The sequence below is a fragment of the Polypterus senegalus genome, chromosome 7 (assembly GCF_016835505.1).
Source record: "Polypterus senegalus isolate Bchr_013 chromosome 7, ASM1683550v1, whole genome shotgun sequence".
NCBI lineage: Eukaryota > Metazoa > Chordata > Cladistia > Polypteriformes > Polypteridae > Polypterus > Polypterus senegalus.
In genome coordinates this window covers 43795905-43810716 of record NC_053160.1, presented here as the reverse complement: position 1 = coordinate 43810716, position 14812 = coordinate 43795905, and the positions used below count along the sequence as shown (strand labels likewise).

Below are 14812 nucleotides of genomic sequence, written 5' to 3'. Positions count from 1 at the left end.
AGCCCACAATAGCAGTGTCATCAGCGAACTTTTGCACGTGGCAGGACTCCGAGTCATATTGGAAGTCTGATGTATATAGACTGAACAGGACCGGAGAAAGTACAGTGCCCTGCGGCGCCCCTGTATTGCTGCACACAATGTCAGACCTGCATTTCCCAAGACGCACATATTGAGGTCTGTCTGTAAGATAGTCCACAATCCATGCCACCAGGTGTGACTCTACTCCCATCTCAGTCAGCTTGTCTCTAAGGAGCAAAGGTTGGATGGTGTTTAATATTGTTACTTCTTTGGATTTCCTGGTTTTTGTGATTTATTTGTTTTTGGATTTGCTATTTGTTTTGCATATTGGGACTTGTTTACATAGGATTACCTTTTGGGCAACTCCTTTTAGGCTCTTTTAAGCATTAGTTGTTTATTTCTTTTTTAAGTTAATAAATCTTTAATTTATAATTAATCATCGTTTGGTGTGTCTTTATAAGCTAAAGACTTATGTTTTCTCCTGCTTGTGACAGATTTTTGGCATTTTGAGGTTTTAAAGTATATTTTTGAACTTTACATCAGTGTTCCTTTTTGGGCCTAGCTTAGTTCAAAGCATCAGCTAGTAGTTGGGAACTGGCTGTATTTGAGTGAGTTTCTGCTGGGCTGGCTAATAAAGGTCCTGACCCAGCTATTTGTGGCATTCTTGGAGGATTTACATTTCGATGTGCTTGTGACGCCAGATCATAACATTTATGATTTACAAGTAAAACCTAGTATTAGGTTTCCTGAAATCCATTTTATTCCTCGACTTTGATTTTTGGTTTGCTCTTTGGTTTCAATGTCTTGATCTCTTTGTTCTCCTGGTTCTGACCTTTGCCTGCACTGTAACTATGTTTCTGGTGTATTTTTTACATCTCCTAATCTATTTTTCTTCTCAAAATAATTTAATTACATTTAATATTACAGAAAAATCAATATACAAAACACTCTTTAAAGAGCAATAAAATGCCCAAAAGCAGAAGACAAAACATTTCCTGAAATATAAATTACAAAAGAATACACAAAAGATATTAATATAAATAAAACAAAGAAAGGACACCAAGAGGCTGGCTATAAGATAACATTTCAATAACTTGTTATTAATGTTTACCCTTCAGTGCCAGAAAGATTTCCTTAGAAGTCAGCATGGGAGACAGAGTTTGGAACTTCTTCCATGCTCCTCTTACCATGGTTATCAACGTTGTGCCCATATCTCCATCATCACTCAAAATTTCACTTATGTAGCAGAACTTTCTTCCTTTCTCCAAAACAACGTCATTGTTTCGTATTTACATTTACACTCACTACATTAACATTCTGCACCCCTTTCACACACTAGACCTTAAGGGACCTTCAAATATCAACTTGATGTTCTTATTGGACAATCTAGGTGAATAAGATTATTTTTTTAAACCTCTGTAACCCTGTATTAGAATAAATAGACTCATAAAAAGGGATGGAAGGATGATACAAGAATACAAAAAATAAATAAAAGAAGCTACAAACAATGTAAAACTGGAGTTTTTTTATCTTCAAAAAGAATTTAAAATTTCTTCTTTACTGAAAATGTCAAGTTCTGTATATTTATCCCTAACATTACCAGAGTATCCTACTAAAGTATCTTGTCACAGAACTGCCAGCATTTTATAAAGACAATATCAATATATCAGCATAGTGACAATGGATGTGTCACACTGAGATTTATCAATATACCGTGAAAACAGATCATGAACAGATCGATTTGATTACTTTGTAAGTTACAGAATTTGGAGACACATTTGAAGCATGTCATGCATGACACCATTTGCATCACTTTTCTCCAGATCAGCAGAAAGTATCCAGCTGTTTAGTGGTGACTCAAGGCACTGACAGCCCCATGCCCTTTCCAGTGGGTAAAAGCACAGCAGAATAGAACTAATTGGAACAGTGAATATTTTAACATTGCAGCAGTAGAGACTAACACATAATAAGGAATTGTCTTTTATAGGTATAATGATTTGTCCATTCTCATTTAAAATGTAGGATGTTGTTTTTTTATCATTCTGATGCAATTTACAGCAAAACAAAGAACTCTCATTACATTTAGAAAATTTAACTCTGCCAATATGACAATTGCACGTTTACAGATCTGTAATATTCTTTCAATTGGAAGCCAGTTATTTCAGGTGCATATGACTTGAAATTTAAACCAATTACTGAATATTAATGACAGTTAAACTTGCATATGCTGGAGCTGGGAAGCAGAAGGTTAATAGACAGACAGCATCATGAGATCCCATTTATCAGTTTCTATTTATCTCTCCTTGGGAGGTGGCAGGTTTACAGTAAATACCTTCTGTCCTCTTAATTTCCTAATGATGGGGATAATGATGGAGAATGGTGCAGTCATTAGCTAGGACAGGCTCTGTGCATCACTCTGTCAGCCATGTCTCTCCCAGGCATGCAATGAGAAGTGATGGAGCCCAGCTGTTCAACACATTACACCTAAAACTGGAGTTTTCAAAAGGAAATGCAGGGCAGAGGAAAGCAAATGGAGTTGGGACAACACATTGTGGTTATATTTTCTTTTCTGCAGTATATATTCCCTGGCTGAAAGCCTGCTTGGTCTCAGTGCAGCTAACTTTTCTGGCAGGCGAACAGTACATGTGGAATGAATATGTCCTTTTCAAAACCCAAAGGTGTTGCTATAATGAAGTGTTGCAATTTTCTTAGCATGTAAAACCAATTATTGTTGGAGTGCAGACAAAATCCTTAAAACCTGTATGCTATCCACTTTAGTACTGCTTTGTGCTGCTGTGCATGAAGCACTCCTCTAGTGCGTATTTGTTGGATCTGGTTGAGCTTATCCCCCAGGAGCCTTAACTCTGCATTTAGTTTCTTTTCAACTTACGTTTGGATTCACCTAAGCAAGACACAGCTGGCACAATCTAAAATATACTGCAGCCACTCTAGTTTGAGGCTTAGAGTGATGTCAGTGATGAATGAGAATGACAGGCATAAAAAGGGTTGGTTTATTTTGGGAAAACTGAACACACAAACCAGAAACTACAAATGGTAGATTGATCAGGTTAATCTTTGTGATGGGCAAAGCAAGAATCGTAACCAAGATGGTGCTGTAATGAAGATCCTGGCATTCTTTGTTATACACAAAACATTTAATTCTTTGTCAAGGCAGACTTTTCTTTATCTCATTAGGAAAAGAAGTCATTGGAAACCTTTGCCTGTCTGTAATGTGGCATGTCACCAAATTGATATTAGTCTTGTAGGACCATACATGATTCTCGAGCAAGAATACACGTTTGGGACAACTCCCAAAAAATTTTTGTAGTAAATAATGGAAAACTCTGTCGCTGAAAAGGTTTCTTCCTAAAAACCCTCACCCAGTTTCCACCAGTCTGTGCACTTCAGACAGCTGGGTTATAATGTCTCTTATGTATTAAACAAATACATACATGAACTACAAAAAAGACAAGAAGTGAGCAAAAGAAACAGAACAAAAACTTGACACTGAGAGTAAATGAAAACATAAAGTTGTCGTTACCAACTCAGAAGCTCAGTAGTACTATGTAATGGAAACTTAATAATTAATTTGTATATTGTAATTAGTGTAGTGACTGAAAAGACAATTCCTATATTCACAAACATAGTTGCTGATTCTTTTAACCCTTGTATAAGATTAGACAGACCACAATAAAGCGAACCCAAATAATTGGAATGCAGTAGAGCAAAGAAAAAAACGGTAATTAGAAATAATGTCTTGTCAGACAGGAGTTGCAAAGTGAACTGAATACAAAATGGCCAAACTTCTAGTCATATGTCCTTCAAGCAGGAAGAGGTGGATCCAGGCAGAAAGTCTCCAGAAGTGACATCAGAGAGACTACTGCTATCAATTGGTCTGTAAAGGGAGGAAGAGAAAAGGCATTAGAACATTAGCGGTTAATTATAATCACCAGAGCCCTTAAGCTGTCCTCTTTGTGCACATGTGTGACAGCTTATGTCGACTCCAACAATTTCATCGTAGCTGAACAATAGTGACCACACTCAGCACCTGCATTCACTTCTACAACTAGTCCAATTATGTCTTTCAATCCCAATGCCAATAATCTGATTTTACAGAAATGTTCTTCTCTAGTAACGGGTTATGTTTATTTTTAACACGTGCAATGTACTTTTTGCATAAGCAAGTCTTTTTAGGAGACTTTTCGGCTGCAGGCACTTCATCATAACCAGAAGTCAGCTCTCTGGTTAACAAAGGTTCCACCACTCTTTGCTGTTCAAAATCACCACCCCTACTTTGAGTGCTGCCTTCATGAGGCATTGGATTTGTTTGGAAATGTAACACTCAGTAATCCATGTAATTGTTTCCAGGCCCCTCATGGACCCTGTGATCATCAGAGGAGACTGTGTGCAGAGGGTACAGACCTATAAATACCTGGGAGTGCAGCTGGATGATAAAATGGACTGGACTGCCAATACTGATGCTCTGTGTAAGAAAGGACAGAGCCGACTATACTTCCTTAGAAGGCTGGCGTCCTTCAGCATCTGCAATAAGATGCTGCAGATGTTTTATTAGACGGTTGTGGCGAGAGCCCTCTTCTATGCGGTGGTGTGCTGGGGAGGCAGCATAAAGAAGAGGGACACCTCACGCCTGGACAAACTGGTGAGGAAGGCAGGCTCTATTATAGCTGGACAGTTTAGATCTGTGGCAGAGCAACGGGTGCTGAGCAGGCTCCTGTCAATCATGGAGAATCCATTACATCCACTGAACAGTATCATCTCCAGACAGAGGAGCAGCTTCGGCGACAGACTGCTGTCAATGTCCTGCTCCACTGACAGACTGAGGAGATTGTTTCTCCCCCACACTATTCCACTCTCGGGGGTAAAATGGTAACACTATATAAGATTATTGTCTATTATACCTGCCTTGCACTCTCCACCTTGCATTTTTTAACTTGCACTGCGTTTTTATCACTCTATCACTAATTAATATTGTTTTATCAGTATGCTGCTCCTGGAGTATGTGAATTTCCCCTTCGGGATTAATAAAGTATCTATCTATCTATCTATCTATCTATCTATCTATCTATCTATCTATCTATCTATCTATCTATCTATCTACCTACCTATCTATCTATCTATCTATCTATCTATCTATCTATCTATCTATCTATCTATCTATCTATCTATCTATCTATCTATCTATCTATCTATCTATCTATCTATCTATCTATCTATCTATCTATCTATCTCCAGGAAGGCACCCACAAATCCTTTACATGATATAAAAAGGGTGTTAAATCAGTATGGTTGAGCCAGAATGTAACAGTTATGGAGCACATTCTACTGAAAAAAGGGAGAACATGATGGAGGCAAGGTACGTTTATGTGGAAAGTAGCTGGATAGGCCAAGAGACAAGAGTTCATCCACCAAAAGCTAAGCATGTTTGTGCCTGGCCAGTACTTGGATGGGAGACCATCTGGGAAAAGCTTGGGTTGCTGCTAGAACATGAATTGCAATGCCCCAATGCAGTGAGGGGGACACTGTGCTGTAAAAATCGTGCCGTCCTTTGGATGAGACATAAAACTGAGGTCTTGACTCTCTGTGGTCATAAAAGATCCCTGGGCATCCTTTGAAAAGAGCAGGGTGTATCCCCATGTCCTGGCTATATTGCTTTCCATGGCCTTGTCATTTAGGCTCTTTAATTGGCTATCACTCTCTCACCACTTTACCACCTAACAGCTAATGTGTGGTAAGCGTACTGGTACAAAAGTGGATGCTGCATATTAGTGATGGTTGAAGTGGCTCCTCACTCCCCAAAGTGCTTTGAGTAGCGAGTAAAGTGCTATATTAATATAAAGTATTGTTATTATTATTACAATGAATTGGTGATTGTTGTTTTGTGTTGTGTTGCATTGTATTCTTCTGCACTGTATAAAAATCCTTTTTAGTTGACACCTTTTACATTATTTATGTGGTCTGGTGGTTCCATATTCTTTTCAAAGGTCTATTAAACATTTTATAGTCTAATTAGATACACACCAACTTTAATGTGAGAGAACCCACACATTACCAACACAGCACACGCTAAGACTGACAACAAAAAACACTGTATGCTTCGTAATTTTCATTTTTACTGGAAGAGAATATTTTCCTTTAGTGGATTGCAACATGCATGCATTTTAGTACCTCTGGGGCTTTAAGCAACATTTACAATTATATCTGCTGTCATTAATAGCTAATGATGTGCTATAGAAGTACAAACATACAGTACTGTAGTCTATACTGTGTAGTCTCAATCCAACACATAGTACTCTTGACATATTGCTCACATAATGCTGGACGTGGATGGTTTAGTGTCATTGCCTTTAACTAATCATCCATTATATGATTAAGTATGCCTTTAGTACTAGTGTAGAAAGAAAACAGTGGTGATGTTTCTACGCATTTATTCTGATTATAATGAAGCAAATTTCTCCAGAGGCATATTCCAGTTTCAACCAAGTAAATTTTCAAATAATTGACAATTTATTACAACTTCTGCCATTTCATTTTGCTACAATACACGTATATAAGCATGTTAGACTTGATTAAGTGTATGCAGGCCCCTCCAATGGCTCTACAAGTCGACAATCTGAATATCTCTAGCTATTGTGTATATTGACCAAAAACCATATAAAACTTATTTTTATCAAATAGAATTACAAGTGTGAGAAGACTGAATCCAGACTAATGCTGTTGCATAGGACTGAAGGATTGGTGAGATTTCAGAAAATAAAATGCCATGCTTAGATATATACAGAGTAGCAAATGAAAAAGTAGCCCTACCCTGGTTTTAGCACCCAAAAAAAGTAGACAGATGAAGCTAGAAGGCCGTCACCATGCGTGTTTTGTTATGTTTTGTTACTTGTATTCTCAGTGTAGCTGCTGGAGGGAAGACGTATTGTATTCATTGCAACTGTGTGTTTTTATTGAGGAACTGTACATTTTTACAGGTACATTTAAGTTGACACATGAGGAATTTGTGGAACAACATTCCATTCCTAGTGCTCCTATAAACACACAATTCAGCAATTAGTGACAAAGTGGTCTAATTCTGGGGCATATTGACAAGGTGAATGAGATAAAGTATAGGACTCCAGTGGAGAACTTTGATTCTTGGTGCAAATCGGATTGTCTGCAACTCAACAACAGCAAAACTCAGAGGTTTTCTTCTTTTATGTAATTCTTATGTGTATTTAAGGGATTGTTTTAGTTGTTTCTTGTAATATTTCCTTAGCTTTTGTAAAATGCTACATTTCCCCTTTGCGACGTAAGTATTTTCTAGCTATCTGTCTGTCTATTGGTTCTGTGAGCAATTCTCCGGAAACCCAAATTTTGTTTTGTTCATACCCTGGAGGTTGTCACTGCAATTGCGAATCATATAGAATAAAGCTGGTGTAGCAATTACCAGAACAGAAGGTCACAAAGGGCACATCAGCATGTACTCCATGATCTGCATGCTACGTATTGCTAACCATACGGCATATTTCAGACAATAGAGTACCTTTGATTTAAAATTAGAACATTAGGACAGTTGTGACGAGAACAGGCTGTTCATCCCAAAAAGCTTGTTCATCCAATTCATGGAGATAGTACAAAATAATATCAAGTCAGGGTTTTAAAGGTCCATATCCAATCTCTGCCACACTACCTGGGGATTTATTCCATGTGACTATGGTACTTTGCGTGAAATCATTTAAATCTTTTCTAACCATGTGCCTGTGTTCTTGTTGAATAATTTGTTTTTATGTAACAGCTCATATCCATAATTAGATACACATCAATCATGTTACCTTGCAATCTCCTTTTGCCAAAATTGAAAAAGTTCTGCTCCCTCAGTCATTTCATCATTTCTCAAACCTCTCACTCCTGGAGTCCTCTAGAGTTTCTCTGGCACTGCTACATCTTTTTAGTTATATGGAAACCATAATACACATATTACGTATTACACAGTACTCCAGGTGAGGCCTCACTAATGTGTTATACTGTATAACTTAGGTGTAACCACCCTTGACTTGTACTCCACACATTGTGATATATAACCTAACAACCTATGTAGGGTTCTTGATCACTTCAGTACAGTTTTGATGTTGATAATGATGAGCCCACTATGACTTCTAGATCCCTCTCATGAAGCATAGTTGTCAGTGAGGCGTAGTGGTTAAGGCTTTGGACTTCAAGCCTTGATGTTGTGGGTTCAAATCCTGCTACTGACATTGTGTGAGCAAGTCACTTCACCTGCCTTTTCTCCACTTGATAAAAAATTAAAGAAATGTAACCAATTGTATATCAAATGTTGTAGGTTACCTTGGATAAAGACATCAACAAAATAAGTAAAATGTAAAGTTTTAGACCTCCCATTGTGTAATCCAATCTAGTATTTCTACTTATGTGTAATATTTTATATTTACTTACAAACTATTTTATCTATCACAAATCTGCTTAGGCTTGTATTGCTGTCCAGTCCCTCTGAAACATGTTAGGGGTCTCTACATTAAACCTGCTTGAGCACCTAGTTTGGTATCATGTGCAAACTTAACTAGCTTGTTTTTTTAAACTTGTGTATATTATATGTATATTCAGGGTGCACTTACACTGGCAATTTGTTCCGTGCCTGAGCACATTTGTCTACACGTAACCCTGCAAAGTCAAGTTTGTTAGACTAATGTGATCACTCCATGCTGGGTCAAACGTATCGTGCCCTGGCCCACTTGGAAGAGGTGAGCCCAAGCATGTTTCAGTAGCATTTGGGGACAGTGTGATTGCTAAACGTGCCAGAGCATGGAAAATAGACATGACATCAATGATGCAACAATTCTCATTTCATTCAATATCTTTTGAGTTAAAGACAGGTTTTTATTTTCACCTTACACATGAACGTGAATTGTAGTTGGCAAGAATAGCTGCCATTTGCTTCCTTAACATCATTTGTCAGCATAAAAATCTTTTCAGCACTATTAACAGCAATACACTGCACTGCACACTCAATAAATCTATAAGAGGGTAGAATGTTATCCTGCCCTACATGACTCCAAAACAACCAAAAAATAAGTAAAATCATTTTGACATGCATACTGCCACACCATGTTCTGATCTTGTTTTGGCTTTACACAAAGTCGTGTGGTCATGATGAAAGTGTGCCTTGGCCCAGAATTTTAAGCGCAGTGCGAGTGCAGGCCAGCGAGTGAGCAGAGTGGGGGGACAATCACACTTGGGCACAGTAGGGAACAAATGTGCCTAGTGTGAGTACACCCTAAAAAGAGCAGTGGCCCCAGAGTTATTCTCCTTTGGGGCCCCACTTGTAACATCATCTAATTCTGAAAATATTTCCTTCACCATAACAAATATAATGTTCACATTAGCTAATACAAAATAACTGAAGTTACGCTGGATGTTTTAGATGATAGCAAGTGTTGTGACAACTACAGTTCTTTTCCTGTTCTCTTCTTGAAGGTGTAAGTCAAATGTTGCTCATGCAGCACACCTGGCAAGAGTGAATTGAGGGGTATTATAAGAAACTGATGTGCCTTTATGCTTATTAGAACTAGGATATTTCTAGAGGTCTTTCTGAGGATCAAATTAAAAAATATATATTTTTGTTTTGCTGGTGGTGGGAAGATATTAAATTTCATAATAAAACATAATGCTAAATCACCCTTAGCAATGACATTATAATTATTATTTCCTATTATTGTTGATAAAAATTGTGGACTGGTTGGCCTTTCTATAAAATGTACTGAACAAGCATTTCTGTTTTTCTGGTGTAAATTATAACTATTATGGTTTCTTTCTTGTTGTACCAATTCCTGTGACTTTACCATTTCAAAGAAAAACCTTCCTACCAATTTTTGAATCAACGGAAGCAGGAGGTATTATGAGGCTGCTATGAAATGCACAGTGTCATAAGCTTCTGACCCATGTTCTCATTAGTTGCCTGTCCCCAAATTCACTGAGCTATAAATGAGTACCTAATGGAAAAACACAAAAAAACAAGGCTATGTGTATGGAAGTTACAGAGACGAGCAAATTTAATCAACCTCATTCCATGAGCTGAAAGGCTTGGTTTGGGTGGTTGGGCTGGATGTACAGAAAAAGAGAACTGATGATTGCAAAGCCAACATGATGAATGCCTATGTCTCCTAATGAGCACAGAAATGTACAGTATATGTCTTTGTCTCCTTTTGATATTGTCATGTATTTACTTCTTTAAACGTATTAATTTCTGTTAGTTCAGTGCATGTGTGTTCATTTTTCAGATTTTAATTGAAAGAGTATTCTCAGTTTTCTGACAAACCAAATCTTTTTTTGTTTTATAGGATGTCTAGAAAATCAAAGCATTAATTGCTGTAAAATGGGTAATGTAATAGAAAGACGCTGTACAACTTTGAAAGTAAATGTACATGCTACATAAGTCAATGTGTAATCAAACAATATGTAATCACACAGGCCATGTTTATGAACTTTAACACTGAGCAGCATGGTGTGTTTCATCAATATTTACAAACGTAAGCATGGCAGAAATTTGTTGTATTTGACGTTAAATAATGATTTTATAGTGGTTTGTCATTGTGTGTTCCAAGAAACATTATTTTCCATTGTTTCATATTTATTACCAAGATTTTTCATTATTTTCCTGTTGTTTTACTTAACTCCGCTTTGATTATCTTTACTTTGATTATCATTATTTCTTTCAATCAGGTTCGTATTTGTAGGATGTGTTGTGTTCAAGTTACATTCCGTGTTTGTCAATCATTGTAAAGATAACAGGTTTCATTCATCGATTCGTTTTTTACTGCATCAATAAACAGCTCGTCTTCCTCTTTATCTGAGACGTGACACACTGCACGCACGGGTTTTTTTTTACACTGTCTTCCTTCAGCGGGACATTGACTTTTTTTTTCACCCCACGGCTGTATTTAATGTTAGCTAAGACCCGGCACTTAAAAGTTTCTCTTACAGTTTCGTTGAGTTTGTGCCAAACACCACCCTGACCATCTCATCTTCCTCTGCATAAGCACAGTCCTTCACTCGTGAATATTTAGCGGCAGTGTTTCTATTGGATTGCCGCTGAGGGACGGCCTTATATGGGCAGGCACTAAATTACGTGGGAGGCATAACTCCGCCTCCCACGGGCATCGAGAAGAAGTCTATTATAGTATATGTATTAAAAATAGGTTCCAGTTATGACCATTACATGTAGAATTTCGAAATGAAACCTGCCCAACTTTTGTAAGTAAGCTATAAGGAATGAGCCTGCCAAATTTCAGCCTTCTACCTACACGGGAAGTTGGAGAATTAGTGATGAGTGAGTGAGTGAGTGAGTGAGTGTGTCAGTGAGGGCTTTGCCTTTGATTAGTATAGATTAAATACTAGCCATCCCCTGTTCTTAGTGCAATGAGAGAAGCCGCAAAATCAACTGGTATGATCAAGCAAACTATAGAAAAAAAAAAGATCTAAATTTATTAAGTAGTTCTCTTGTTTGCTAGCTAAGCGGAGTTAAGGTTACATCCCGAGGCACACGCGTGAGTGAGGAGGGCCCCGCCCCACAGCCTAATGAGTCTCTCTCGGATTCACACTAATAAGTCAGTACTGCAAGCAAGCTATGATACTTAGTGCGATGAGAAAGTCACAAAATCAACGGAATGTTCATGCAAATTATAGAAAAAAAAACAATCTAAATCGGTTAAGTAGTTCTGTCATGAAAAGCGGACAGACATACAAATGCGCTTGGACCACAAAATGTTTAAAACCGTTTCTTAGAGAGCACCAATGGGCCAAGGATAACCTACATTCCAAATTTCAAGTCCCAAGTCCTCATGGTTTGGGGATTCAGAGATTTTGTGATGAGTGAGTCAGTGGTTTTTGGCTTTTATATATATAGATTCATATGAATAAGTGTGTTCTCATTTAGGGCAACTCAATGGTCCAATAAATGGTATTGCTGCCTCATGGTACTTGTCAATGGGGAGTTTGCATGGATTCCCTTTTGTCTGAAAGTGCTTTTTTCTGTGTACTCTGGTTTTCATCCTACATCCAAAAGATGCTTTCTATTTCAAGAGTTTATTTGGCCTGGTTTTGGTGGGTAAGGGTTTGATGTGAATGTACACTGTTATGGACTAGTGCCTCACTTCAGGGATGGATTCCTACTCATGAGAACCTATAATTGAATATACAGATTTGTAAAAGCAAGGCTAGATATATGATCTCTCTGTATTTTTCAGGTATCCTCTGGGAACTCCAATTCTGTCCCATAATTAAAAGACATGTGATTACTTTGACTGGCAAGTCTTCAATGACTCAAAGTTCTACATTAGAGGTATGTGAGCTGTGTGAGTAAATGTACTGGCATTTCATGATTGTCTGGGTCTGCCTTGTGCTGTGATGTGCTTGAGCTCATGGGTCCAATGACCCTTTGCCTGGGTAAGAGACTAAAAAAATAAGAGGATGAATTGATAGAATATGTAGAGGAAAATTTGTTTTTTTATCCTAAAAGAAATAGTTTCAAAAAACTAATGGAGCAAAAATATTAAGTTTTAAATGGAGGAAAAAGCAGAATTGCATTTTAATTAATAACAAAGGTTTTTTTTTATCCCTTGTAAATAACAAAGACACATGTTAGGTCTGTCAAGTCATTTTTGTACCAAGGAAATGTTTAACTTTGTTAATTGAACTTTTTATACAAATTGCTTGTTTACCATCAGGATAATTCACCTACAATATGACAGACGTTTAAAAGAACCGGGTATGTAGATGAAGGGTTCCTATTTCTCTTGACCTTTCAGATGTTCTACACGCTTTTGGACGTGTGCAGGTATAATTAGATAGGATAGACATGTTGATTTTGACTCTTCCAAGCTAATTTTACTTCAACCCACAGTGTTCATTAGCTGTGTTTTAAGATGTTTGGGTCATAGGGTAATGATAGAATGCACTGAGGTCTAAATAATAATGTTTTTTCCTTACTTGTTAATGCTCACAACTGTTGCACTCTTTCAAGTAGCACATTAATGAGGAAACAGCAACAATGATCTAGTTAGTTATATGTTGCTATAAAAATTAAGTGCTCTCTGGGCTAATGTAGCTTACAATTCACATTGACATTTGCCATTAGCTCTGTGCTGAATTCAACAAACTAAAAAAAGGAGATCAGTCCCAATTAAGCAAGGCATCAAACAGTGAAAATCATAGCAGGAGATTTTACGGGCAGTGCGTTGCAAAAGGTCAGGCTCCAGTGAAACAACCCACAGTCACAGAATTTATTAGGACTAATGAGCCCTTTGCTTAGACTGAATTAGTTGCTATGCAAAACAAAGTCCAAAAAAAATCTGTAAAAAAAAACAAAACTGAGGAAAAAAGTTAATATGAACTTTAATAAAGTCAGATATTTTAATAATGAGGATTGTTCTTGGATGATAAATGAGGAATGGTTTGATTTATTATATACCCTTATGCACTGTGCTTGCTAGTGTTTAACATTTAGACATATTTCAGGGCATTGTGGCTAAATTCAAAATGTACAGTATTTTTTTTACTTAACAATTAACTTTCCTAATGTGCTATTCTTTGAAAATTTTGCATATTTTTTTTGTTTTACAGTAAAGAAAAACAGCTGTATAACACCAAGGGCCAAGGATGAACTGGCTAGCCTGTGCACCTGGCAGAGGACCTGATGTGTTCTACCAATATATCTTCTGTGCCAGCTGAAGAGGGCAAGCCTTCCACACTCAATCCCCACCATATTGTATAGGAGCACAACTGAAAGTGACCTACTAGTTGCACAATTGTCTGGTATGGGAACTGTAATGCATCTGATTGCAAGTCCACACAACACACTGTTGAGACCATCTGGAATTCTCTCCCATTCATCATGGACATGTTCACAAAACACTGCATCTGTAAGACCCTCTGCATTTTGGGCAATTTCTCCCACAATCTCTTTTCCTTGTTTTTTTCCAGCAGAAGGTATTGGATCCTGCAGAACAACATTGCCAAATTGAACAACAGCTTCTTCCCACATGCAGTCAGGCTCCTGAGCACAATTTTACCCTATGTCCCTGTGTGTGCCCCATTATCATAGGCTCATTTCTAATTACCGTTCTGTTCTGCATTCACTTGTATTCCTTGTCCATTGTACTTCTCCTATCATTACTGATTGCTGTTTTGTCAATATGATGATTTGTGCAGATGTTGTTCCTTGTTCTTTATTCCCTTATATAAAATTACTCACCCCTCTGTATTGTTATATTGTAATATTTATTTTCAAAATTTTACATATACTTCCATACCATTGTATAATGTACAGTGGTGTGAAAAACTATTTGCCCCCTTCCTGATTTCTTATTCTTTTGCATGTTTGTCACACAAAATGTTTCTGATCATCAAACACATTTAACCATTAGTCAAATATAACACAAGTAAACACAAAATGCAGTTTTTAAATGATAGTTTTTATGATTTAGGGAGAAAAAAAAATTCAAACCTGCATTTTGTGTTTACTTGTGTTATATTTGACTAATGGTTAAATGTGTTTGATGATCAGAAACATTTTGTGTGACAAACATGCAAAAGAATAAGAAATCAGGAAGGGGGCAAATAGTTTTTCACACCACTGTACTAATGTATGCATACAGATCGTATGACAATAAACCCCACTTGACTTGGTTTTACTTGAATGCTAGGAGTCATATTTGTCAAGTGTCTCTAAAATACTCTTAGGAACTGCAGTAAAAGTCTGACTAGAGACCCCAGAGTAAGA

General features: G+C 37.3%; 1 long non-coding RNA gene across 3 annotated transcripts in view; it reads left to right on the top strand.

Annotated features, from left to right (window-relative positions):
• Positions 1-14291, top strand: part of LOC120532500 — a 36523-nt gene extending 22232 nt beyond the window's left edge. For all 3 annotated transcript variants that reach the window (XR_005634308.1, XR_005634309.1, XR_005634310.1), the window contains 2 exons: positions 12279-12373; positions 13654-14291. This is a non-coding gene — a long non-coding RNA (uncharacterized LOC120532500). The remainder of the gene's footprint in view (positions 1-12278; positions 12374-13653) is intronic.
• Positions 14292-14812: the final 521 nt, after the last annotated feature.